The following is a 27,289-nucleotide window of genomic DNA, read 5'->3' as shown; positions in this document are numbered from 1 at the left end:
TCATCTTTTATAGAAATTTTATTTTTTATTTTTTATTTTTTAATTTGATATTGTTATTTGTAACCTGGTTATACATAGAATATAAGTTTTTGTAGAATTGGATTCCTTTGTTTCTTATTTCTTATGTAAATCTTGATCTAAATTGATAGAAAAAAAGAAAGACATATAAGTTATTGTATCCAAAGCACTGGTTAAAGGAACAAAAATAGATTGTAATCTTTGTTCAATCCTTTAGGGTACATACTATCTAATTTATTAATCCATATAACTTCCCTTTGTTTTAATTTATTGATCCTATTCTGACCCCTTCTTTGTATTGGAACCTGTTGTAATATTTGATAGTGTAATTGATTTACATTATGATTTTTTTCTTTAAAATGTGCAGAGACTGGTAAATCTAACATGCCTTTACGTATGGTATATTTATGTTGAGTAAGTCTATCCTTTATTTTCTGACTTGTTTCCCCTTTATAAATTAGTCCACATGGACATTTTAATAAATATATCACATGATCAGTTTGACAAGTATATAGCCCATTTATATTGTACCGTTTTCCTGTATAAGGGTGTGTCACCTTATCTCCTTTTATAACACTATTACAGTGTGAGCAATTGTAGCATGGAAAGGTGCCTTTTTTACTTGAAGTTAACATTTTAGTTTTGCTACTACCTATATCTGTTTTGACTAAATTGTCATATAGATTCCTAGGACGTTTATAGGACAATAACGGGGGATTTTGAAACTTTAATATCTTTATAACTATTTTTAAGAATGTGCCAATGTTTTTTAATGACTCCAGTTATTTGTCTACTATTTGTATTGTATGTACTAATAAACGGGATTCTATCCTTTTGTAATGTTTTCTGTTTTTTAGTTAATAATTCATTACGTTCAATACTGTTGATCTTTTCTAATTCATTATCTAATATTTGTTGTGGATATCCCCTTTGGGTAAATTTTTTACTCATTTCCTGAAGTCTCATATCACAAGATTTTTTGTCACTTACAATTCGTTTTACCCGTATATACTGTGATTTTGGCAAAGATTTAATAGTACTTTCCAGGTGACAACAGCATATTTTTAATCAGTTTCTTTTACAAAAATATCTGTTTTAAATGTGTTATTTTCTACATAAATTGTAACATCAAGAAAATTAATCTGTTTATGGTTATCTTGCATTGTAAATTCAATATTCTCCATGTTGTCATTAATTTGTGAAAGAAACAAATTTAAAGTTTCTTTATCTCCCAACCACACCATAAAGACATCATCTATATAGCGCCACCATACGCTGTCATATTTTTAAAAAAGTTCATTTGAATATATATGTTTTTGCTCATACATTCCCATGTATAGGCCAGCGTATGGTGGTGCCATATTGGCACCCATAGCGGTGCCTCTTTTTTGTCTGTAAAAGACATCACCAAACAGGAAATAATTGTTATATATATATAATTGGAACAGCCAATAGAATGCAAGCTCAATCTGATTGGCTGATTGGATCAGCCAATCGGATTGAACTTGAATCTGATTGGCTGATTCAATCAGCCAATCAGATTTTTCCTACCTTAATTCCGATTGGCTGATAGAATCCTATCAGCCAATCGGAATTCGAGGGACGCCATCTTGGATGACATCACTTAAAGGAACCTTCATTCGTCGGTAGTCATCGGAAGGAAGAGGATGTTCCGCGCCGGAGGTCTTGAAGATGGAGCCGCTCCTCGTTGGATGGATGAAGATAGAAGATGCCGCTTGGATGAAGATGTCTGCCGGTCCGGATGTCCTCTTCTGCCCGGATAGGATGAAGACTTCTGCCACTCCGGATGTCCTCTTTTGGTCCATCAGTGCCCGGTTGGGTGAAGACGACTCAAGGTAGGGAGATCTTCAGGGGGGTAGTGTTAGGTTTATTTAAGGGGGGTTTGGGTTAGAGTAGGGGTATGTGGGTGGTGGGTTGTAATGTTGGGGGGTGGTATTGTGTTTTTTTTTTACAGGCAAAAGAGCTGATTAACAGGAATAGAGCTGTTAACTTTTGTAATTTAGATTAGGGTAGGGAATTTTTTTTTATTTTGGGGGGCTTTGTTATTTTATTAGGGGGCTTAGAGTAGGTGTAATTAGCTTAAAAATCTTGTAATCTTTTTTTATTTTTTGTAATTTAGTTTAGTGTATTTAATTGTAGGTAATTTATTTAATTAATTTATTGATAGTGTAGTGTTAGGTGTAATTGTAACTTAGGTTAGGATTTATTTTACAGGTAATTTTGTAATTATTTTAACTAGGTAGCTATTAAATAGTAAATAACTATTTAATATATATTGTACCTAGTTAAAATAAATACAAAGTTGCCTGTAAAATAAATATAAATCCTAAAATAGCTACAATATAATTATTTGTTATATTGTAGCTATATTAGGGTTTATTTTACAGGTAAGTATTTAGTTTTAAATAGGAATACTTTATTTAATAAGAGTTAATTTATTTTGTTAGATTAAAATTATATTTAATTTAGGGTGGTGTTAGGGTTAGGGTTAGACTTAGCTTTAGGGGTTAATACATTTATTATAGTAGCGGCGAGGTCCAGCCGGCAGATTAGGGGTTAATACTTGAAGTTAGGTGGCGGCGATGTTAGGGAGGGCAGATTAGGGGTTAATACTATTTATTATAGGGTTTGTGAGGCGGGAGTGCGGCGGTTTAGGGGTTAATAACTTTATTAGAGTAGCGGTGAGGTCGGGTTGGCAGATTAGGGGTTAATAAGTGTAGGTAGGTAGCGGCGACGTTGGGGGGGGCAGATTAGGGGTTAATAAATATTATGGAGGTTTCTGCGATGTTGGGGGCAGCAGATTAGGGGTTCATAGGTATAACGTAGGTTGCGGCTGTGTACGGAGCGGCAGATTAGGGGTTAATAGTATAATGCAGGTGTCAGCGATAGCTGGGGCGGCAGATTAGGGGTTAATAAGTGTAAGGTTAGGGGTGTTTAGACTCAGGGTACATGTTAGGGTGTTAGGTGCAGACTTAGGAAGTGTTTCCCCATAGGAAACAATGGGGCTGCGTTGGGAGCTTAACGCTGCTTTTTTGCAGGTGTTAGGTTTTTTTTCTGCCCAAACTGCCCCATTGTTTCCTATGGGGGAATCGTGCACAAGCATGTTTTTCCAGCTAGCCGCTACCGTAAGCACTGCTGGTATTGAGGGTTGAAGTGACGATAAATTATGCTCTACGCTCCCTTTTTGGAGCCTAACGCAGCCCTTCAGAGCATTGTCTTAAGGGTGCGCTGGAAAAAAAATCAGCGTTAGCTACGTGGGTCTTTACCGACAAAACTCTAAATCTAGCGGTTAGGTTTTATTTTTATTTCACTGGTAAGTTTGTATTTAAGGTAGTTAGTTAATAATTGTAACTTTAATTTAGCTCTATTTTAATTATGTTAAAGTTATGGGGTGCTAGGTTTAGGGGTTAATATAGTTTAATTTAAGTTGTTGCGATGTGGGGGCTGGAGGTTTAGGGGTTTAGTTAGTGTAGGCAACGTTTGGGAATGGCAGTTTAGGGGTTAATAGGTTTATTTAGTGTTTTAGTTAGTCTCGGCGATGTCTGAGAACTGCGGTTTAGGTGTTAATAGGTTTAATTAGTGTCTGCGATGTTTTGGAACAGCAGTTTAGGGGTTTGTTGGTTTAGTTATTGATTTTGTTAGTGTCAGCGATGTTGGGGAACTGTGGTTTAGGGGTTTATAGGTTTAGGTAGTGTTGGCGATGTGGGGGGCGGCAGTTTATTGGTTAATAGATTTAGTTAGTGTCGACTATGTGGGGGGACGGCGGTTAAGGGGCTAATAGCTTTATTTAGTGTCAGTGATGTGGGTGGCGGTTTAAATTTTTTATTAACCACTATTCTACTGCTCCCCAACATCTCTGCCACTAAATTAACTTATTAACCCCTAAACCTCTGGTCTCCCACATCTCCGCCACTAAATAAACCTATTAACCCCTAAAATTCCGGCCCCCACATCTCTGCAACTAAATAAACCTATTAACCCCTAAACCTCCGGCCCCTCACATCTCCACAACTAAATAAACTTATTAACCCTTAAACCGCCGGTCCCCCACATTGCAAATCACTAAATTAAACTAACACCCCCTAACTTTAAATTAAAATTATAATATAACTATATTAAATAAAAACTTACCTGTGAAATAAAAATAAACCTAACATTAAACTATAAATTAACCTAACCTTACTATTCTAATAAAATAAAAAAATTCTATCAATTAAAAAATCTAAATTTAAAATGTAAAAAAACCTAACACTACGAGAAAAATGAAAAACACTAAATTACGAAAAATAAAAAACACTAAGATTACAAAAAAATTAAATGAAATTATCAAAAATAAAAACAATTACACCTAATCTAATAGCCTTATAAAAATAAAGAAGCCCCCCAAAATAAAAACACCACATAGCCTACAATAAACCACCAATAGCCCTTTAAAGGGCTCTTTTTCATTGCCCTTAAAAGGGCATTTAGCTCTTTTTCAAATTGCTCAAACCCTAATCAGAAAAAAACACCCCCAAAAATAAAAAAAAATGCCTAACACTAACCCCAGAATATCTACTCACGGTTCCTGAAGTCCGGACATCCACCTCCATACAGGCAGCGACAAGACTTCATCAAGGTGGCGACATCTTCATCCATCATGGGGGCGTCTTCTATCTTCATCCCGGCGGCGAAGACATCCAGCGCGGAGCGTCCTCTTCATATGGTCCCCGCCGTATACTAACACTTCAATGCAAGGTAGCCGTTTCAAAATGGCGTACCTTGTATTCCTATTGACTGATTTGATTCTTCAAATTCAAATCAGCCAATAGGATGAGAGCTACTGAAATCCTATTGGCTGTTCAAATTAGCCAATAGAATTTCACTAGCTCCTATCCTATTGGCTGATTTGAATTTGAAGAATAGAATACACCCTGCGATGGATGAAGATGTCGCCTGGATAAAGACTTCTCGTGGCCTGGATGAAGATGGATGTCCGAACTTCAGGAACCATGAGTAGATATTCTGGGGTTAGTGTTAGGTAGTTTTTTTATTTTTTGGGGTGGGTTTTTTTTCAGAATAGGGTTTGGGCAATTTGAAAAAGAGCTAAATATATGTATGTATGTATTGAGTACTTGTAAAGCGCAGCTATTTTAAATTTTTTATTAGAGTTAGGTTTTTTTTATTTTGGGGTTTTGGTTGGGTGGTGGGTTTTACTGTTGGGGGGACTTGGTATTTTTTTACAGGTAAAAGAGCTGTTTAACTTAGGGGAATGCCCTACAAAAGGCCCCTTTAAGGGCTATTGGTAGTTTTTGTAGGCTAGGAGGTGTTTTTATTTTGGGGGGGCTTTTTTTATTTTTATAGGGCTATTAGATTAGGTATACTTGTTTTATTTTTAATAATTTAGTTTTTTGTAATTTAGTGTTTATTATTTTTTGTAATTCAGATTTTTTTTATTTTTTTCGTAGTATTAGGTTTTTTAGATTTGCAATTTAGATTTTTTATTTGGTATTATTTTTTTATTAGAATAGTATGGTTAGGTTAATTTATAGTTTAATGTTAGGTTTATTTTTATTTCACAGGTAAGTTTTTATTTAGGGGTTAATAGTTTAATTTCAGTGTTTTTATGATGTTGGGGGCCGGCAGTTTAGGGGTTAATAGGTTTATTTAGTGGCGGCGATGTGGGGGTCCGGAGGTTTAGGGGTTAATAACTTTATTATAGTATTGGGGAGTGGCGGATTAGGGGTTATTAGCTTTATTATAGTGCCTACATTTATTTAATAGTCACAATCTGAGTGGGTGGCAGATTAGGGGTTAATAGATTTAATATAGTGTTTGCGATGCGAGAGGGCGTATGTTTATGAGTTAATAGATAGTTTATGGGTGTTAGTGTACTTTGTAAAATTTTAGTTATGAGTTTTGTGAAACATTTTTGTTACTGGTCTCAGATGACGGTATGGATTGTGTCTGTATAGGCTGTAATTCAAGCATTTTAGCCTCACTGCACAACCTGTAATACCGGCGCTATGAAAATCCCACAAAAAACGTAATTTTTATGAGTACGGAATTGAAGTTGCATTACAGGCTAAAATGCTTGCGGTATAGCTACATCGACACGACTTGTAATAGTGCGTTACTGCCATTACGCTGAAAGTGCCATTTTTTCAGCGTTAAAAGCCGTAGCGCAAAACTCGTAATCTACCTGATTGAAGTTATTAAAGTGACATTCTCATATGCAGTGTGTGAGTACACTGTATATACAGGGAGTGCAGAATTATTAGGCAAATGAGTATTTTGACCACATCATCCTCTTTATGCATGTTGTCTTACTCCAAGCTGTATAAAAGAAGAAAATCTAATGACATGGCCTCCTTGTTCACCTGATCTGAACCCCATTGAGAACCTGTGGTCCATCATCAAATGTGAGATTTACAAGGAGGGAAAACAGTACACCTCTCTGAACAGTGTCTGGGAGGCTTTGGTTGCTGCTGCACGCAATGTTGATGGTGAACAGATCAAAACACTGACAGAATCCATGGATGGCAGGCTTTTGAGTGTCCTTGCAAAGAAAGGTGGCTATATTGGTCACTGATTTGTTTTTGTTTTGTTTTTGAATGTCAGAAATGTATATTTGTGAATGTTGAGATGTTATATTGGTTTCACTGGTAAAAATAAATAATTGAAATGGGTATATATTTGTTTTTTGTTAAGTTGCCTAATAATTATGCACAGTAATAGTCACCTGCACACACAGATATCCCCCTAAAATAGCTATAACTAAAAACAAACTAAAAACTACTTCCAAAACTATTCAGCTTTGATATTAATGAGTTTTTTGGGTTCATTGAGAACATGGTTGTTCAATAATAAAATTAATCCTCAAAAATACAACTTGCCTAATAATTCTGCACTCCCTGTATATATTAATGGGGTTGTTGGGGCCAATGCACAACTTTATTTTTAGATATGGATCTATGGTGCTAATTTTACTACATAGTAATACAAAATGCACCGTATATAGATGTTTTATTTGTTTTGGTATAATAATCAGATGACAGCTGACATACAATTACATGCTTATATTTTATTGTTTTTGTTTGTTTGTTTGGTTAAACGGGCAGTGAATACTCTGTTACATACATAGACACGCACACACATACATACATTTACACACATACATACATACACACACACACACACATACATGCACACACACATACATGCACACACACATACATGCACACACGCACATACATACAGTATCTCACAAAAGTGAGTACACCCCTCAAATTTTTGTAAATATTTTGTTATATCTTTTCCTGTGACAACACTGAAGAAATGACACTTTGCTACAATATAAAGTAGTGAGTGTACAGCCTGTATAACAGTGTAAATTTGCTGTCTTTTCAAAATAACTCATCACACAGCCATTATTGTCTAAACCGTTGGCAACAAAAGTGAGTACACCACTAAGTGGAAATGTCCAAATTGGGCACAAAGTGTCAATATTTTGTGTGGCCACCATTATTTTACAGCACTGCCTTAACCCTCTTGGGCATAGAGTTCACCAGAGCTTCACAGGTTGCCACTGGAGTTTGGTTAAACGGGCAGTGAATACTCTGTTACATACATAGACACGCACACACATACATACATTTACACACATACATACATACACACACACACACACATACATGCACACACACATACATGCACACACACATACATGCACACACGCACATACATACAGTATCTCACAAAAGTGAGTACACCCCTCAAATTTTTGTAAATATTTTGTTATATCTTTTCCTGTGACAACACTGAAGAAATGACACTTTGCTACAATATAAAGTAGTGAGTGTACAGCCTGTATAACAGTGTAAATTTGCTGTCTTTTCAAAATAACTCATCACACAGCCATTATTGTCTAAACCGTTGGCAACAAAAGTGAGTACACCACTAAGTGGAAATGTCCAAATTGGGCACAAAGTGTCAATATTTTGTGTGGCCACCATTATTTTACAGCACTGCCTTAACCCTCTTGGGCATAGAGTTCACCAGAGCTTCACAGGTTGCCACTGGAGTCCTCTTCCACACCTCCATGACAACATCATGGAGCTAGTGGATGTTAGAGACCTTGCGCTCCCCCACCTTCCATTTTAGGATGCCCCACAGATGCTCAATAGGGTTTAGGTCTGGAGACATGCTTGGCCAGTCCATCACCTCTACCCTCAGCGTCTTTAGCAAGGCAGTGGTCGTCTTGGAGAAGTTTTGGAATACTGCCCTACGCCTAGTCTCCGAAGGGAGGGGTTCATGCTCTTCTTCAGTATGTCAGAGTACATGTTGGCATTCATGGTTCCCCCAATAAACTGTAGCTCCCCAGTGCTGGCAGCACTCATGCAGGCCCAGACCATGACACTCCCACCACCATGCTTGAATGTAGGCAAGACATACTTGTCTTTGTACTCCTCACCTGGTTGCCGCCACACACGCTTGACACCATCTGAACCAAATAAGTTTATCTTGGTTCCAGTAATCCATGTCCTTAGTCTGCTTGTCTTCAGCAAACTGTTTGCGGGCTTTCTTGTGCATCATCTTTAGAATAGGCTTTCTTCTAAGACGATAGCCATGCAGACCAATTTGATGCAGTGTGCCGTGTATGGTCTGAGCACTGACAGGCTGACCCCCCCACCCCTTCAAGCTCTGCAGCAATGCTGGCAGCACTTATATGTCTATTTCCCAAAGACAACCTCTGGATATAACGCTGAGCATGTGCACTCAACTTATTTAGTCGACCATGGCGAGGTCTGTTCTGAGTGGAACCTGTCCTGTGAAACCACTGTATGGTCTTGCAGCTCAGTTTCAGGGTCTTGGCAATCTTCTTATAGCCTAGGCCATGTTTATGTAGAGCAACAATTCTTTTTTTCAGATCCTCAGAGAGTTCTTTTCCATGAGGTGCCATGTTGAACTTCCAGTAACCAGTATGAGAGAGTGTGAGAGTGATTTGGACATTTCCACTTAGGGGTGTACTCACTTTTGTTGCCAATGGTTTAGACATCAATGGCTGTGTGTTGAGTTATTTTGAGGGGACAGCAAATGTACACTGTTATACAGGCTGTACACTCACTACTTTACATTGTAGCAAAGTGTCATTTCTTCAGTGTTGTCACATGAAAAGATATAATAAAATATTTACAAAAATGTGAGGGGTGTACTCACTTTTGTGAGATACTGTACATATACGCAGACATATACATACATATACACACACGCATACATACATTCCTACAAATGCACACATACATACCTACATATGCACACATACACACATACATACCCACATATACACACATATACATACCTACAAATGCACACATACATATACACACATGCACCCTTACACACACACATACATACACACTCACAAATACATACATATATACACACACACACACATGCACACATAAACATATATATATACACACACAAATATATACATATACACACATACATGCATTTACACACACACACACACATAATGATCTATTATTTTGATGAGCACAATTTTTATAATATTTATACAAAGCAAGAAATATTGAAATTATCATTATATTAGGCCGGTGAGGTAGCTCAGTTGGTAAATGCCCTAACTACAACAAAAAAGACTGTTTAAAAGATCCAAGGTCACAGGTTCAAAACCGGTCAGGGTCAACTCAGCCCTTCATCCTTCCAAGGTCAATAAAATGAGTACCATTAAATTGGGTAATAATAACAACTATTACTATTCAGCTGCCGATCTGGTGAATTCCGAGAGCGAGCGCTGAAAAAGCGGTTTGAGTCCCACTGGGAGAAAGGTGCTATATAAATACTAGTTATTATTATACATTCACCATATTGAATTTCTGTTGTGCTGCTATAGAATAACGTATCAGTCAAGTTAAAGGGGCATATTTACCAATGTGCGAGCGGACATGATACGAAGTAGCGTATCATGTCCGCCACACATCGATAAATATTGATGCAATGCCGCCTCCTGCAGATTCGCTAGCAAGGGGTGTCAATCAACCCGATCGTATTCGATCGGGTTGATATCTGTCCGCTGCCTCAGAGCAGGCGGTCAAGTTATGGAGCAGCGGTCTGCTTTATAAATATGCCCCTAAACATTTATAAAAAAATGAAACATTTTTTTTGCTATTTTTTCAATAGCCAAACTCTAAGTTACACAAATAATAAATAATGAAAGTATATTGCAATGTTGTGTTACTATGCATAACTAAATATTTTATATTATAATCTCAAGGTGTTTACTGCCCTTTAACTGTCTGGCTCCCAGTGAGTGAAGCAAAGCTCAGGGTAGTCATGAGTTGTTGTGTTCTCTTGCAGCTAAGAGGTTAAATATTGTGTAGAAATATAAATAACTAAACTCAGAATTGCTTGTTTGGCATATAGACTATAGTAATTGCAAAATCAAAAGTATGCAATTAGACACAATAGAAATGTATCATGTATAAAATTTAAATTAATTTACATGAAGATTTTACATTACATTCTGCAAAACTGCCAATCAAAGAACACAAATAATTCTTTTCTGTGGAGGTGAAAGAATCAGCTACCACAATTCATAATAAAACTGTATTTACATATTGTTTTGCAATGCTTTATAAATGTTTAACATTTTTTTTCTTAGCTACAGAACTCTCAATATTTGGCAAACACCAATAAATCTAAATTTAAAACCATTCCTAAGGGGCATATGCTGCATAACTGAACTGAGATACACCTAGGAAGTTCAGTCTGCAGTTAGTGCAAGTTGAATCCAATTGTGTAAGCTTTTTATTTCTAATGTTTAAAACCTATTTTTTATTTGAAACTTCTGAGAAACATAAGGACTGCTTTTATTATGCAATTAATTATTTGAAGACTATGGCATCTATTTATCAAGCCGTCAACTTACTTGCATTCGACGACACCAATACGCTCGCCTAAAATCGCCTAACATCGCTGCCGCGGACCTTAATATGTTCTCCAAAATTATCAAAAAAGCTGTCAAAAAGACGCACACCAAGTACGGGGCGATGAGCAGCGGACTGTTGTTAACTAACAGTCATCGATCTCGCTGCTCTTAGGCTTTTTCGCAGCTTTATTGGTACCCTGTCACTAAACACCCACACTATACTATACTGTTTACCCCACCGCAACTCTAATAAATGTATTAACCCCTAAACCGCTGCTCACGGACCCCGCCACAACTAAATAAAGTGTTTAACCCCTAAACCGCCACTCCCGGAGCCCACCGCCACCTACATTATACTTATTAACCCCTAATCTGCCGCCCCTACACACCGCCACCTACATTATATTTATTAACCCCTAATCTGCCCCCCCTACACCGCCGCCACCTATATTATATTTATTAACCCCTAATCTGCCCCCCCTACACCGCCATCACCTACATTATATTTATTAACCCCTAATCTGCCCCCCTACACCGCCGCCACCTACATTATACTTATTAACCCCTAATCTGCCCCTCCCTACACCGCCGACACCTACATTATACTTATTAAACCCTAATCTGCTGCCCCGACACCGCCGACACCTACCTACATTTATTAACCCGTAATCTGCTGCCCCCAATGTCGCCGCCACTATATTAAATTTATTAACCCCTAAATCTAAGTCTAACCCTAACACCCCCTAATTTAAATATAATTTAAATAAATCTAAATAAATATTCCTATCATTAAATAAATTATTCCAATTTAAAACTAAATACTTACTAATAGTTACATTGTATCTATCTTAAGTTTTATTTTTATTTTACAGGCAAGTTTGTATTTATTTTAACTAGGTACAATAGTTACTAAATAGTTATTAACTATTTAATAACTACCTAGTTAAAATAAAGACAAATTTACCTGTAAAATAAAACCTAACCTAAGTTACAATTACACCTAACACTACACTACAATTAAATTAATTCCCTAAATTAAATACAATTAATTACAATTAAATAAAATTATCTAAAGTACAAAAAAAAAAACACTAAATTACAGAAAATAATAAACAAGATTTTTAAACTAATTACACCAAATCTAATCCCCTTAACAAAATAAAAAAGCCCCCCCCCCCCCCAAAAATAATAAAAAAAGCCCTACCCTACACTAAATTACAAATAGCCCATAAAAGTGCCTTTTGCGGGGCATCCTCTTCATCTGACGTCTTCTTCAACAATGACGGTTCCTTTAAGTGACGTCATCCAAGATGGCGTCCCTTCAATTCTGATTGTCTGATAGAATTCTAAGGTAGGAAAAATCTAAGGTAGGAAAAATCCTATTGGCTGATGCAATCAGCCAATAGGATTGAGCTTGCATTTTATTGGCTGTTCCAATCAGCCAATAGAATGCAAACTCAATCCTATTGTCTGATTGGATCTGATTGGGTGATTGGGTGGTGGGTTTTAATGTTGGGGGGGTTTGTAATTTTTTTTTACAGGTAAAAGGACTGATTACTTTGGGGCAATGCCCCACAAAATTCCCTTTTAAGGGCTATTTGTAATTTAGTGTAGGGTAGGGATTTTTTATTTTGGGGGGCTTTTTTATTTTGTTAGGGGGATTAGATTAGGTGTAATTAGTTTAAAAATCTTGTAATTTGTTTATTATTTTCTGTAATTTAGTGGGAGTTTTTTTGTACTTTAGATAATTGTATTTAATTGTATTTAGTTTAGGGAATTAATTTAATTATAGTGTAGTGTTAGGTGTAATTGTAACGTAGGTTAGGTTTTATTTTACAGGTATATTTGTATTTATTTTAACTAGGAAGTTATTAAATAGTTAATAACTATTAAATAACTATTGTACCTAGTTAAAATAAATACAAACTTGCCTGTAAAATAAAAATAAACCCTAAGATAGCTACAATGTAACTATTAGTTATATTGTAGCTATTTTAGGATTTATTTTACAGGTAAGTATTTAGTTTTATATTTAAGTAAGGGGGTGTTAGGGTTAGACTTAGGTTTAGGGGTTAATAAATTTAATATAGTGGCGGCGACGTTGGGGGTGGCAGATTAGGGGTGTTTAGACTCGGGGTACATGTTAGGGTGTTAGCTGTAAACGTTCCCATAGGAATCTATGGGATATCGGGCAGCAGCGAACATAAGCTTTAGCTGCTTTCAGAGTCCCATTGATTCCTATGGGAGGCGGCGGATTGAAAACCGGGTACGCTGGCCCGGAATAGTGGTGAGCGTACCTGGTAGAAAATTGATAACTAGCAAAAGTAGTCAGATTGTGCCAAATTTGCATTCGGAACATCTGTAATGACGTAAGCATCGATCTGTGTTGGACTGAGTCCGGCGGGTCGTATGTTACGTCACAAAATTCTACTTTTGCTGGTCTGTAGGGTTTGATAACTAAGGGGAATCAGGCTCGCCACAAATACGCTGCAGAATTCCAGCGTATTTGCGGTTGACGGCTTGATAAATAGATGCCTATGTATGCTTAAAGGGACAGTCTAGTCAAAATTAAACTTTCATGATACAGACGGAGCATGCAATTTTAAGCAACTTTCAAATTTACTTCTATTATCAATTTTTCTTTGTTCTCTTGGTATCTTAGGAGCCAGCCCATTTTGTTTCAGCACCTGGGTAGAGCTTGCTGATTGGTGGTTACATTTAGACACCAATCAGAAAGTGCTACCCAGGTGCTGAACAAAAAACAAACTAAAAAACAAAGAGCGCCTATATAACTCTAGGCAAAGGAAAATGTCTTACATTAAAATTCTATACATTTATTATATACCACATATAATGTAATGTCATGGATCCATGTAACATACAAATAAAAATAATGAGAGATAAAATTCAGTTAAGATATGAATTCAAGTATGATATTCACAAGATGTGTTAGGTAAAACCTGATAGGTTAAGCTTATATAGAGTTAACAGTATTAGTGTTATGTTTAAACATCTGACATATTAATCACCCAAGGGTATATATTGCTTCTTTTAATCTTCTATTGGATTACAAAGACATTTCACTACAGACCTACTCATAGATGCTTACATAGGACATTATTATGTCATCTGGACTGGTCACTATGTGTATTTGTTATTTTAATATGTCCCTTTAAGCAACTTTCTAATTTACTCCTAGTATCCATTTTTTTATTTGAAAAGCAGGAATGTAAGCTTAGGAGCTGAACTTTGGTTGAGCACCCTGGGTAGGGCTTGCTGATTGGTGGCTATATTTAGTTAATAATGGGTCAAATTACAAGTGGAGCACAAATCTTAAGTCTTATTGCACTAGACAGTGTGCACTCTCATGCAATGCTGATTGCTTATTCTTATTTGTGCTAACCAGACATGAAGATATTATTATTTCTTATTCCAATGTTATTTACTTAACATGATATGTTCTATTTATTAAAAAAAAACATATTTCTAGATATATATGTATCTGATGATATTTTGGTAACATATACTGTATTTATATGTATATATATATATATATATATATATATATATTTACATGATTATATATGGGTATAGATATATATATATATATATATATATATATATATATATATATATATATATATATATATATAAAAGAAAATTTATTTACAAATACATAGAACTTATTCTGCTATGTGCAGAACATTGGAATGTGAAATATGCTTGTATGCAAAGAGCTCCAATGCACTTATATATATATATATGTCTATGGGGCTCAATTATCAAGCTCCGAATGGCTCGCCGGAAACAGCAGTTATGATAACTGGTCTGCCTGCTCTGAGGCTGCAGACATCAATTCACCCGCTCCTATACGATCAGGCTGATTGACACCCCCTGCTAGCGGCCGATTGGCCGCAAATCTGCAGGGGGCGACAGGGGGCGGCATTGCACAAGCAGTTCAGCATACGCTGTCGCCATTTATCGATGTGTGACGGACATGATATGCTACATCAAATCATGTCTGCTCGCACTTTCATAAATCGGCCCCATTATATGTATACATATGTATTTATGTGTTTATATGTGTATATTTGTCTGTAAATACATATATACACATATAAATACATGAATAAATATTTAGACATGTAATGTATTTTTGATGTGTTTTGTGCAACTTTTATGTATTAAAGGGACACTGAACCCAAATGTTTTCTTTTGTGATTCAGATAGAGCATGCAATTTTAAGCAACTTTCTAATTTACTCCTATTATCAAATTTTCTTCATTCTCTTGGTATGTTTATTTGAAAAGCAAGAAGTAAGAATGCAAGTTTAGATGCCGGTCCATTTTTGGTGAACAACCTGAGTTGCCCTTGCTGATTGGACAGCACCAATAAGCAAGTGCTGTCCTTGGTTCTGAACCAAAATTTGCTGTCTCCTTAGCTTAGATGCCTTCTTTTTCAAATAAAGATAGCAAGAGAACGAAGAAAAATCGATAATAGAAGTAAATTAGAAAGTTGCTTAAAATTGGATGCTTTATCTGAATTGTGAAAGAAAAAATGTGGGTTCAGTGTCTCTTTAAGGGTTTTAGGGCAAGTAGAGTGTTATGTTTTTGGCTACTTTTCTTGCTCCATTAACTTCAATGGGGGAACCTGTTGGCACTCTACAAATATCTGATAATATTAATAATAATAGTTAACCAAAGCTCAGAAGTCGTGGTAATCATTCTAGTTTAAATCGTGATTGTGCTCAAGCGATCGTGTTCACTTTCAACTCGTAATACCAGCGGTAAGCCTGATGAGCGCAAACCCTCGCAATATACCCCTTATCACTTAGGCACTAACGTTTTTGCCCCACTCATAATCTGGCCCAATATGTTTATTATTACAATTGTCGACATTTAAGGAAAAAAAATAAAAGTATGCATGCAATAAAAATATATTTACCAAAAAGATCAGTTATTTGCACCATTTAGTGGTAAACATGTAGGCTATTTATTAGCCTTTCAATGCTCGGAACCACCAAAAAATAAATACATAAATCATTGTCAAAGATACATATACAATTTAATAAAATATAAAACAAAAAACAATAAACTAAAACATATAAAAAATGCCTACACCTTCATAGTAAAAACACTTACAATTTAATCCATAATAGATCACAAAAGGAAATATAATGTATATATTTAATCATAGGCTAGGACCAGTAATGCACTGCTTCTCTAGCGCTGACTTGAACCATGCATATATATATATATATATATATATATATATATATAAATATACCAAAGAAAAAGGAAAAAGTTTGTCTGAGTTCGATAATGAATCCAGACTATATAGCCTTTAGAGCCCCTGCAGCTAAAGCCCAAAGACCACTATGTGTAAGGGTAAATTCATCAAAGTTTAAAAGCAGCCTCTACAGTGGACAGACCATATGAAACAGATCAGCAGGTAAACCAAAATTGATAATCTCAGGTGGTATAACTTATGGCACTACTGGTATGGGTAAAGGATATAACCTTGAAGTGCTTCAATGGAACAGCTATGCTGCTACACCCACTTACCGGTCCTGGTGCCTTCTGTTACCTAGAACAAATGGTAATGGCTCTTTCCTCATATCGAGCTTTCCTCCTGCTCTCTGTTTGTCGTCCAAGCTCCCACGCCTCTCTAGAGCGGTGCGTGTCAATATCCACGTGACCCGCTTATCTAATCCAGGATCGAGAATTACGACAGGAACTGTGCTGAGCTGCAAGCCTTATCGGATCTGTAAACAAACACTGGGTCTTAGCTGTCAAAGCTGCTATGGGGCTATTGAGTGATATTCAAAAGAGATCCCCTCTGCAAATCCTGGTATAGAGTATAGTCCAAAAAAGAAGAAAATTGCATGCAGAGGCTGTCTTCAGTTACAAATCCAAAGTATTATTGTGTACAAAAAGTAAAATATAGGTACAACATGGGAAGGTACCAAAAATGTAAAAAGCAAATTCACAGCAACTTGAACGCTAACATGTTTTGGCACTAGGCCATATTCATAGCTAATGAGTACACCTGTTGCATTACTTATGTACCCCACAGTGACCATTCATTAGTTAAACACATCATTGCTGCTTCATACTGATTAACAAGATTTAAAGGCAAATCGCCTAATTTCACTCCATTAACCCATATACAAATTTATATAGCACCTATTTATAATAGACACTCTCAGTACTAACTGTGCATTAACAAACAACTGAGTTATGAAAATAATCAGATAGTAGAATGTGAACCAATGTTAAATAGAACCATAGTTATAGAAGAACTACATTTCTGCACACACAAACTTATAACAAAATCCTAGGGTTAGTATGGTAATAAGAAAGCACATTATTGCTAAAAGACCACCCTAAGATCCATAGAAGTTCCAACATGCATTCCATGTATGTAATGTATGATACAATGAGTATGTAAATATATATATATATATATATATATATATATATATATATATATATATATTTATAGTGAAAGACAGGAAGGCTGGATCATTAAATCCTTTTTCCAATAATTTATTAAATCATACTCCGAGTTCATTCCATGTGGAACTCTAGTACCAAGTCTACAAATCCAAAACATCTTCCTCTTGTCCAGCATCTTATTTCTGTCACCACCTCTAGGGGGAGTGGATACTCGATCAATAGTCTGCCACCGAAAGGTGGCCATGGACTTATTATGTTTCCTGGCAAAATGCTGGACAAGGTGGGTAGTGGCCTCACCTGCACCTATTGTTGACAAATGGTTTCTAATACGGGTATTGACGTAATTTGTTGTTAACCCTACATATTGAACCTTACACTCAATGCATGTGATTACATAAATGACATATGGAGTGGTACAATTGAGACATGATTCTATCTTGAAAGTTTCCTCTCCCCTGTAGTCATTGAACAAACTTTGTCAGAAATTAAGGCATGTTTACATGGTCTGCATTGTCTCCTACCGCATCTAAACATGCATTTAAGTTGTAGCCATGAGCTCTGTGTCTGGCTCACTGGTTTGCTAAGACAGGAGGGTGATAAAAAGTTTGCTTTTTCTGTAAGAACATTGTAACCCCTTGTCAACACTCTTAATAAGGCCATCGTCTGCAGCCAAAAGTTTAAAGTCTTTCCTGGCAATTTTACAAATCTCCCTATATTGGGAACTAAAGTTGGTCACAAAATATACTCCTTCTGTTTTCTCTTTCTTCTTTTTAGTGGTTTTGTCCCTAAGGAGTGAATGTCTGTCAAGTGATAGAGGAAATAGGAAATCTGCAAACAGAAACATGTTACATAAATGGAATGCATGTTGGAACTTCTATGGATCTTAGGGTGGTCTTTTAGAAATAATGTGCTTTCTTATTACCATACTAACCCTAGGATTTTGTTATAAGTTTGTGTGTGCAGAAATTTAGTTCTTCTATAACTATGGTTCTATTTAACATTGGTTCACATTCTACTATCTGATTATTTACATAACTCAGTTGCTTGTTAATGCACAGTTAGTACTGAGACCGTCTATTATAAATAGGTGCTATATAAATTTGTATATGGGTTAATGGAGTGAAATTAGGCGATTCGCCTTCTAAATCTTGTAAATCAGGATAAAGCAGCAATGATGTTTTTAACCAATGAATTGTCACTGTGGGGTACATAAGTAATGCAACAGGTGTACTCATTAGCTATGAATATGGCCTAGTGCCAAAACATGTTAGCGTTCAAGTTGCTCTGAATTTTCTTTTTACATTTTTGGTACCTTCCCGTGTTGTACCTATATTTTACGTTTTGTACACAATAAAGCTTTTGGTTTTTAACTGAAGACCACCTCTGCATGCAATTTTCTTCTTTTTTGGACTATATATATATATATATATATATATATATATATATATATATATATATATATATATATATATACAGTATATATATATATATATATACATATATATATATATATATATATATATATATAAAATTATTATTTTAATGAAATATCATTGTACTGAGGTAAAAACTCATATTATTCTTGTACCACCAATAAAATTGTGAAAGTTGAACAAAAGTAGCTTTTAAATTAGTCTAGTTTAAGCCTCACACACTCTAACGCTACATAGACAGATGGGAGGGGTAGGCTTCTACTACCAAGCAGCTAGAATATCACAGGCATCCTTACTGAGTAAAAATAACAAAAACATCCTATGGACTAAAATAGAAGCTGACCTGGGGGGATTTGAGGACCCTGCAGATATATTGTGGGACTCTACACAAAAACAAGACACACATGGTTTTAGTTCAACTATCACTGCTGAAACTGTTAGGCTGTGGAGGTCCTTAATGGGATCATTGGCACTAATCCACTTGAGATCACAAACTATTCCCCTGAAGTACCTCTTGCACCCAGATTTACATCAACAATTAGGGAAATGGTTTAATAAGGGGTTATATAGAGTGGCGGATTTTTTGGATGGCGGGATAATTCAGACTTACACTCAGATACAAGAGAGAGTTCAACCATTAAAGCTACAGTGGTTTTTATATCTTCAGATTTCCTCTGCCACAAATAAATATTGTTAGAGAGAAAAAATATACAGGTAATAAGGGAGGCGCTAAAAAAAGCCAAAGGTATCAAGCACTTTAATAAAAACACATAAGCATACAATACATATGTAAAAGGAATGTCTCCCCAAAACGAAATACTACTAAATAAAAACTAAAATACTAAAAGATGCAATTGATAAAGCTTCCACAGATTTAAAATCATACAATCTGTATAGAGCAGTCCCAATCAGTTCGTTATAATAGGGTCAGAATGTCTTTTCTCCATATAAATTGTAACTGAGTATGTGGTCAGCGTCTCACTAGTCAAATACCACCAAGCTGCCAAATTGATAGATCAATAGCTGCCAAACAGTGTAAGTAGATAATTGTATACTTGCAATTCCAAAGTTCTCTTACTGTGTAAGATATCACTTTAGCAAAACATTCAGCCGTGTACTTTACCAGATCCTTATCCGTGAAGTAGATGTCTTTTCCCCTCGCCCGGTATTCACCTCGAGCGGGGCCGACTGAAACTTTCCGGCGTCTGACGTCACTGAAAGATGTTCCGGTTAGGAGAAGAAGCCGATTCCTGCGCTTACTTCTATGACTTGTAGTCACGGTCCTCTCAGATGAGCCCTGCACTTAGTGCTTATAGCACGCAAGGGATTGGATACTGGGCAAAGTGAAGGATATCCCAGAAATGCTGCCAAACAAAAGTCCTACAGATGATTTACTCCTATTTAGGAGAAGATAGTTCCAAAATGTATAACCCGGGTTATTAAGTAGGAATCAAAAGATATGTAGAATGTTGTCACAGAAATAAAAACAACAACACTGCCAACACATACGACGCGTTTCGCCCTCCTATGGGCTTTATCATATCTTATCATATCATATCTTGATAAAGCCCATAGGAGGGCGAAACGCGTCGTATGTGTTGGCAGTGTTGTTGTTTTTATTTCTGTGACAACAATCTACATATCTTTTGATTCCTACTTAATAACCCGGGTTATACATTTTGGAACTATCTTCTCCTAAATCGGAGTAAATCATCTGTAGGACTTTTGTTTGGCAGCATTTCTGGGATATCCTTCACTTTGCCCAGTATCCAATCCCTTGCGTGCTATAAGCACTAAGTGCAGGGCTCATCTGAGAGGACCGTGACTACAAGTCATAGAAGTAAGCGCAGGAATCGGCTTCTTCTCCTAACCGGAACATCTTTCAGTGACGTCAGACGCCGGAAAGTTTCAGTCGGCCCCGCTCGAGGTGAATACCGGGCGAGGGGAAAAGACATCTACTTCACGGATAAGGATCTGGTAAAGTACACGGCTGAATGTTTTGCTAAAGTGATATCTTACACAGTAAGAGAACTTTGGAATTGCAAGTATACAATTATCTACTTACACTGTTTGGCAGCTATTGATCTATCAATTTGGCAGCTTGGTGGTATTTGACTAGTGAGACGCTGACCACATACTCAGTTACAATTTATATGGAGAAAAGACATTCTGACCCTATTATAACGAACTGATTGGGACTGCTCTATACAGATTGTATGATTTGAAATCTGTGAAAGCTTTATCAATTGCATCTTTTAGTATTTTAGTTTTTATTTAGTAGTATTTCATTTTGGGGAGATGTCCCTTTTACATATGTATTGTATGCTTATGTGTTTTTATTAAATTTTATAAGTGCTTGATACCTTTGGCTTTTTTTAGCACCTCCCTTATTACCTGTATATTTTTTCTCTCTTATTTTAGACAACTGTAGGGATATTTGTCTTTTTAAGGGGGTGTTTGGTTATCGATTTGGCCTAGCGCACCTCTCTCTCCCTTTTATTTTTAAATAAATATTGTTCCCCATGGCCATTGCAAACATATACTACACTAGAACGTTTATGTTCCACTCCCAAGAAACAAAAAAAGATGATCTCCACAATATACTTATCCTTACAGGAGGCAAAATCTACTGATCCTAACTACTTATAGATAAATGGATAAGAGACACTGATTTAGACCTCCCAAAAGATGAATGGATTCAAATGTCTGATTCAGGTAGAGGGTTTACAGGAGCTGATATAAAAGAAAATTTTATCAAAACAGCCTTCAGATGGTATCTCACCCCAGAGAGAACTTCTCACTTCACCAGGGAGGGTTCAAGACACTGCTATAGAGGTTGTGGACAAATAGGAACTTACCTACACATGTGGGGGGAGTGTACTAAGATTAGAGTGATATAGGACCAGTTACAGAGACTGTTAAATAGAATTTTACAAGAACCCGTTCCCCTAACTCTAGGTCAAGCTCTTCTAATCCAAAAGCTAACTCAGTTCAAAGTGGCAATTAACAAATTTATTAAAACTCTTTGCACAGCAACTAGAATATGTATTGCCAGACGTTTGAAGGTGGGGCTCCAAAGTGGCAGGAAGTTTTGGATAATATTAATTATATATATAGCATGTCAGAATTATTAGCCATAATCACAGGGATGAGAGAGCAGTTTACCAAGATTTGGCTTTATTGGATCATGAAGTATGAGGAAAGAAATGCACTTTAGAAGATGATTTATATAACTGTACATGTCAGCCATGCCCTTTCAATTTAAATTTTTAGTACTGGGAACCAAGACGATAAGATTCATTATCCTCCAACCATACCCTGGAAAAGAATTAATTAGCTAAAGTTGGACTCCAATGTAGACAACCGCAAATTAAGACCACATAGTTGTTTTAAATTGTTTTAAAGTGTTTCATTTGTTATAAAAGTTTGTTTTTATGAGAGTATTAAAATCACAGAAGTTAATTACATTTACAGGATGGGATGTGGATGCAGGGCTAGGTAACATCTAATGGTATATAGGCTGGGGTGACTTCGTCCAAGGTTATTTAATGTGTTGGGGCGGGGGATACGTTAGTTACGTATATGGAGGTTGGGGTGCCCTCGGCGCTCCACACATTCAGCTGCATATGCTTATGTAAAGAGGGGGGGTTGCCCAGCCTAGATGATAAAGATTGCATTGTATGTTGCTCTCTATTCTCTGACCTGTTCCCACTGTGTGTCATTTTCTTTCTTTCTGATGTGATAAAATAAAGAAATATTTCAACTAAATTAGTCTTGTTTAAACTTGCGTCTTGATTTTAATATAAACTTCTCCATTGCATCAAGGAGTTGACTTGCTACACAAGCACTGCCTCATTTTTGTATCCCAAAAGTGATCTTTAAAAGGTCATTCAAATCCAATATATGAACCAATCGCTGGGCATTCAATTTCCCTCTGCACTGCTTCATTTTGCCTGAGCATCACAGCAAATTAAAGAGTGACATATAAACACCTTATCATTTGTTGGAAATATCTGTTCTGACACATAACATACAGTCTTTGAACACCCGACCTTTATAAGAGATGAAGCAAAGCTCCTGAAACTATCCGTTCTGACATGTAACATAAAGCTGCTAAATGTTTAACCTTTTTAGAAAGTCAGTCTTTTCCCCAATATATTTTTTCTGTAACAGCGTTATCATGTTGGAAGTTTATTTTTTTGTGACACCAGAGAAACAAGGCTAACATATGTATTTGTGTAGCACCATCTATTCACTTGATTATGGGTGCTGTAACCCCTTTAAAACATTATCCATGTATCGTTTTTTTTCCCCAGAGAATCTCATGTTAAATGCAGTTTTATTCTTAAGGCGAATAATAAGTAAAACGTGATATTATTATTACAAGATAGAAAATATTGGCTATATAATTGCTGATGTTTAGAAGAAACAGGGCTAATTCCTTAAAGGGATATGAAACACAATTTTTTTTCTCTCATGATTCAGATAGAACATGCAATTTTAAGCAACTTTGTAATTTACTCCTATTATCAAATTTTCTTAGTTCTCTTGGTATCTTTATTTGAAAAGCAGGGCTGTAAGTTTAGGAGCATGCAGATTTTTTGTTCTAAGCTTGCCCTAAGCTTGCAATCCCTCTTTTTTAAATAAAAATTCCAAAAGAACGAAGAAAAATTGATCATAGGAGTAAATTTAAAAGTTTCTTAAAATTGCATGCTCTATCTGAATCATGAAAGAAAAACTTAGGGTTTCATATGCCTTTAATAGGGACATACACCTCTTGCATGCACATATGAAAGAGTTTAAACAGGTTAAAATGTAATATTATTTGAATACTCAAATAACATGAAATTGTTGCCTACTTTAAGAGAGGCTTCCAAAGTAGGCTGTGCTTGCCTTATAAGATTGTTATAAAAAAACCCACTTTTAATGCAGGATTGGTACATTGAATTTGACTCACAGACCGACCAAGGTACAACACAACAGTTGCAATATTCCATAACAGTGAGTAGCTCCAATTGAGTACATGAATATTATTGAACTATTTTGTAATGACTGCTTACTGTGTTTTTGAGGTCTTCCCTAGAAGATATCTGCCATCTCTCCTTTGTTAAAAAGCCTAGCTTAGGCTCAGTCACAGTAATACACAACTAGTAGCTAACTGGTGATTGGAGCTACTCACATATGCCTCTTGTGATTGGCTCACCAGATGAGTTTAGCTAGGTTTGTAAGATTTAAGCACATTCTTATCTACAAGCAACAGTGCAATAATAAAAGTTCTAAAACATTAGGGCCTTTTCTTTTTTCATATGTATGTCACTTTAAACTGGAACTCCTGATTTTTCCCACACGTTTTGTAACAATTTTACAGGGCAAAAGGTGCTTTCTATTGATGTAAGGCAGTTGTACATCTCAGTTTATTGTTTACAGTCTAAATTAACAGAAAGAACATAAAAACACCCCTGATTGTCTTTTTTTAGAAATTGCAGGCTCCTGATTGGCTAAACTTGTTGGTTAGCTGCACGTATTTGAATGTATATGAATTTATATAAATGGCTTGGTAAAAATAAGTATGAAGTCACAGTAGATTTGAAATTGGTTAATTGTCTTACGTAGTGCATTGTTAATGGGTTACATATAATATATTGGCATATAATATATTTATGTAGTAGTTATGTAATTCATGATCTGACATCAACCCATATACAACGGATAACTGCTTTTATATTACATTTGTACTTCTATAGATGGTATATTGTGTTATTTTATAGTATTTATCTATGGATATTTTAAACACTTAATCATGAATATGTTTAACATATTCTTTCTATATTTACTCTTGCATGGAGGTTACCATGACACATTTTTGACACCTTTGCAGTCGGGGTAGCGCTTTTTGTTTAAAATATGTTTAATTTGCTCACTTTATGCTTTGTCTGAAGAAGGGGTATTTTGTCACTAAAAGATCATTTCACTAAATTATCACATTATAAAAAAAATCCAGTGAGTGCAGACATTTTGTTCTATAATAATGGTCTCCTGTCACCCTGTTCTACAGTTTGATGTGAGTGCTGAGCCTTTATGCAGCAATACATATTAAATAGGTACAATCTAATTTTATATTATTTGATATATTAAATATATAATACTTTAAATGTAAACTGAATAAAATGTATGTTCTATCTGTATTGCCAAGCCAGCTAGAGATGTACTAAATGTCCCTAAGCAATCTTCAGAGGATGTGATGGAATGTAACCTTGTATGAACATTGCAAGGGGCCTTGCATCACTAGCAGTTAGAATAATAGCAGTTTGAAAAATGCATTTTATTGAATATACCCAAATGTCAGTATTGGCATAGTAATTACAGACTTATGATAAAAGGGCAACAAACACTTTGCTTGGGGATATCCCATGGCAAATTAAAGGGGCAGTATACAACAATTTTCATTTAGCTGCATGTAATAGACACTACTATAAAGAATAAGATTCACAGATACTGATATAAAAATCCAGTATAAAACCTTTTAAAAACGTACTTAGAAAACTTACTTAGAAGCTCCCAATTTAGCACTGTTGATGAGATGAAACCTCCCCTGCATATGAAAAGACACATTATACAAACAGAAGTAGTCTGAAGTCTGTATACATCAGTATACATCTAAAACCTCAGGGGCTTGGTTAGGAGTCTGAAAATCAGCACAATGTTATTTTAAATATAAGCAAAACTATACATTTTTACAAAAACACACCCAGATGGGCTATATAAATGGATCATATATAAAACATTTATGCAAAGAAAAATCTAGTGTACAATGTCCCTTTAATAAAGCAAGAAGGTACAGGCTTAAAATATATATTTCTTAAATTATTGTTTGTGATTCACTTCACTGATAGTACTAGAATATAGAATATGGAACTATCTGTAATCTTAATAAGTTTCTGCCAAAGCACCTATGTTAGTTTCGCACAAATGACTAGAAAATGTTCCAGAAGCTCGTTCTTTCCTAAACAAGGATTATTTTATACCTTCTTTGTACTAGGATTATGAAAATGTATTTCTCAGCTACTAGGCAGGATAAATGCACATACTTTGTGTTTCCATAGCACAGAGAAAAGCTTTCAGATGTAGGATGAACAAAGGTATGGAAATGTGAGAACAGGACGGCATCTGGAGGTTTTCAAACATGAGATTTTGGGATGTAGGTTTCTTCTGCTGTTCATAGAGTAAAAAGCTGTTTCTTGTCATTTCCCATCTTGTCATATGAAGGTCCAACATCTTGCTATTCCTTGCACCAGCTGTTGTTTTTTTCTCCAAAGACAGATGGTACTAACTCTTTGATAGATTTCCCCCATGATATAAACTGTTTTTTGCCTGTGAAATACTTCCTTGTCACTGTCAGATAACCCTTTCATGCAGTTACAGCCATAACAACAACACGCCAATTAAAAAACATCTATTTTAAAATGGAAGATTTATAATACAATACAGAAACAGCTTGTTTGTTACAAAATGGATCTTATTGTCTTACAAACACAGGTTGCATTTTGTTGCAAATACATATAATTATAATCAATCTTAAAGGGACACTGAACCCAAAGTTTTTCTTTCGTGATTCAGATAGAGCATGCAATTTTAAGCAACTTTCTAATTTACTCCTATTATCAATTTTTCTTTGTTCACTTGTTATCTTTATTTGAAAAAGAAGACATCTCAGCTTCTTTTTTGGTTCAGTATTCTGGACAGCACTTTTTTATTGGTGGATGAATTTATCCACCAATCAGCAAGAATAACCCAGGTTATTCACCAAAAATGGGCCGGCATCTAAACTTACATTTTTGCATTTCAAATAAAGATAGAGAATGAAGAACATTTGTTAATAGGAGTAAATTAGAAAGTTGCTTAAAATTGCATGCTCTATCTGAATCACGATAGAATTTTTTTTTTGGGTTCAGTGTCCCTTTAACTATTAGATCTAAAGAGCTGGAAAGTTTTACCTTTAAAGAAAAAAAAAATGATTGTACTCGGTCATGTCACCCTCATCATTAAAAATTGATATCAAAGTAAAAAAATTACATTTATATGGCTCAGACAGAGCATGCAATTTTAAGAAACAATTCAATTTACTTAAAGGGACACTCAAGTCAAAATAAAGTTTTATGATTTAGATAGAGGATGCCCGTTTTAAGACACTTTTCAATGTACTTCCATTATCAAATTTTGCAGTCTTTTTATAGTCACACTTTCTGGGGGAAAAAGCTCCTACTGAGCATGTGCACAAGCTCACAGGGTATAAGTATACTAGTCTGTGATTGGCTGATGTCTGTCACAGACACGATGCATGGGTTGGAAAATGGAAGAAATAATACAATTGCCAGAAAAAAAATTCTACTGTTTATTTGAAATTCAGAGTGGGTGTTATTTCATTG

At 35.7% G+C, this 27,289-nt stretch overlaps 1 long non-coding RNA gene across 1 annotated transcript; it reads right to left on the bottom strand.

Moving 5' to 3' along the window:
• Positions 1–26,475, bottom strand: LOC128653906 (uncharacterized). The gene is made up of 2 exons (XR_008401400.1): positions 25,412–26,475; positions 1–137 (listed from the first exon to the last, which is right to left on the bottom strand). It is a non-coding gene; the product is annotated as an uncharacterized LOC128653906 (long non-coding RNA).
• Positions 26,476–27,289: the final 814 nt, after the last annotated feature.

This window comes from Bombina bombina, chromosome 3 (genome assembly GCF_027579735.1).
Source record: "Bombina bombina isolate aBomBom1 chromosome 3, aBomBom1.pri, whole genome shotgun sequence".
Taxonomy (NCBI): domain Eukaryota; kingdom Metazoa; phylum Chordata; class Amphibia; order Anura; family Bombinatoridae; genus Bombina; species Bombina bombina.
Note: the sequence above shows the minus strand (reverse complement) of the source record. Positions and strands in the feature narration are given on the sequence as shown.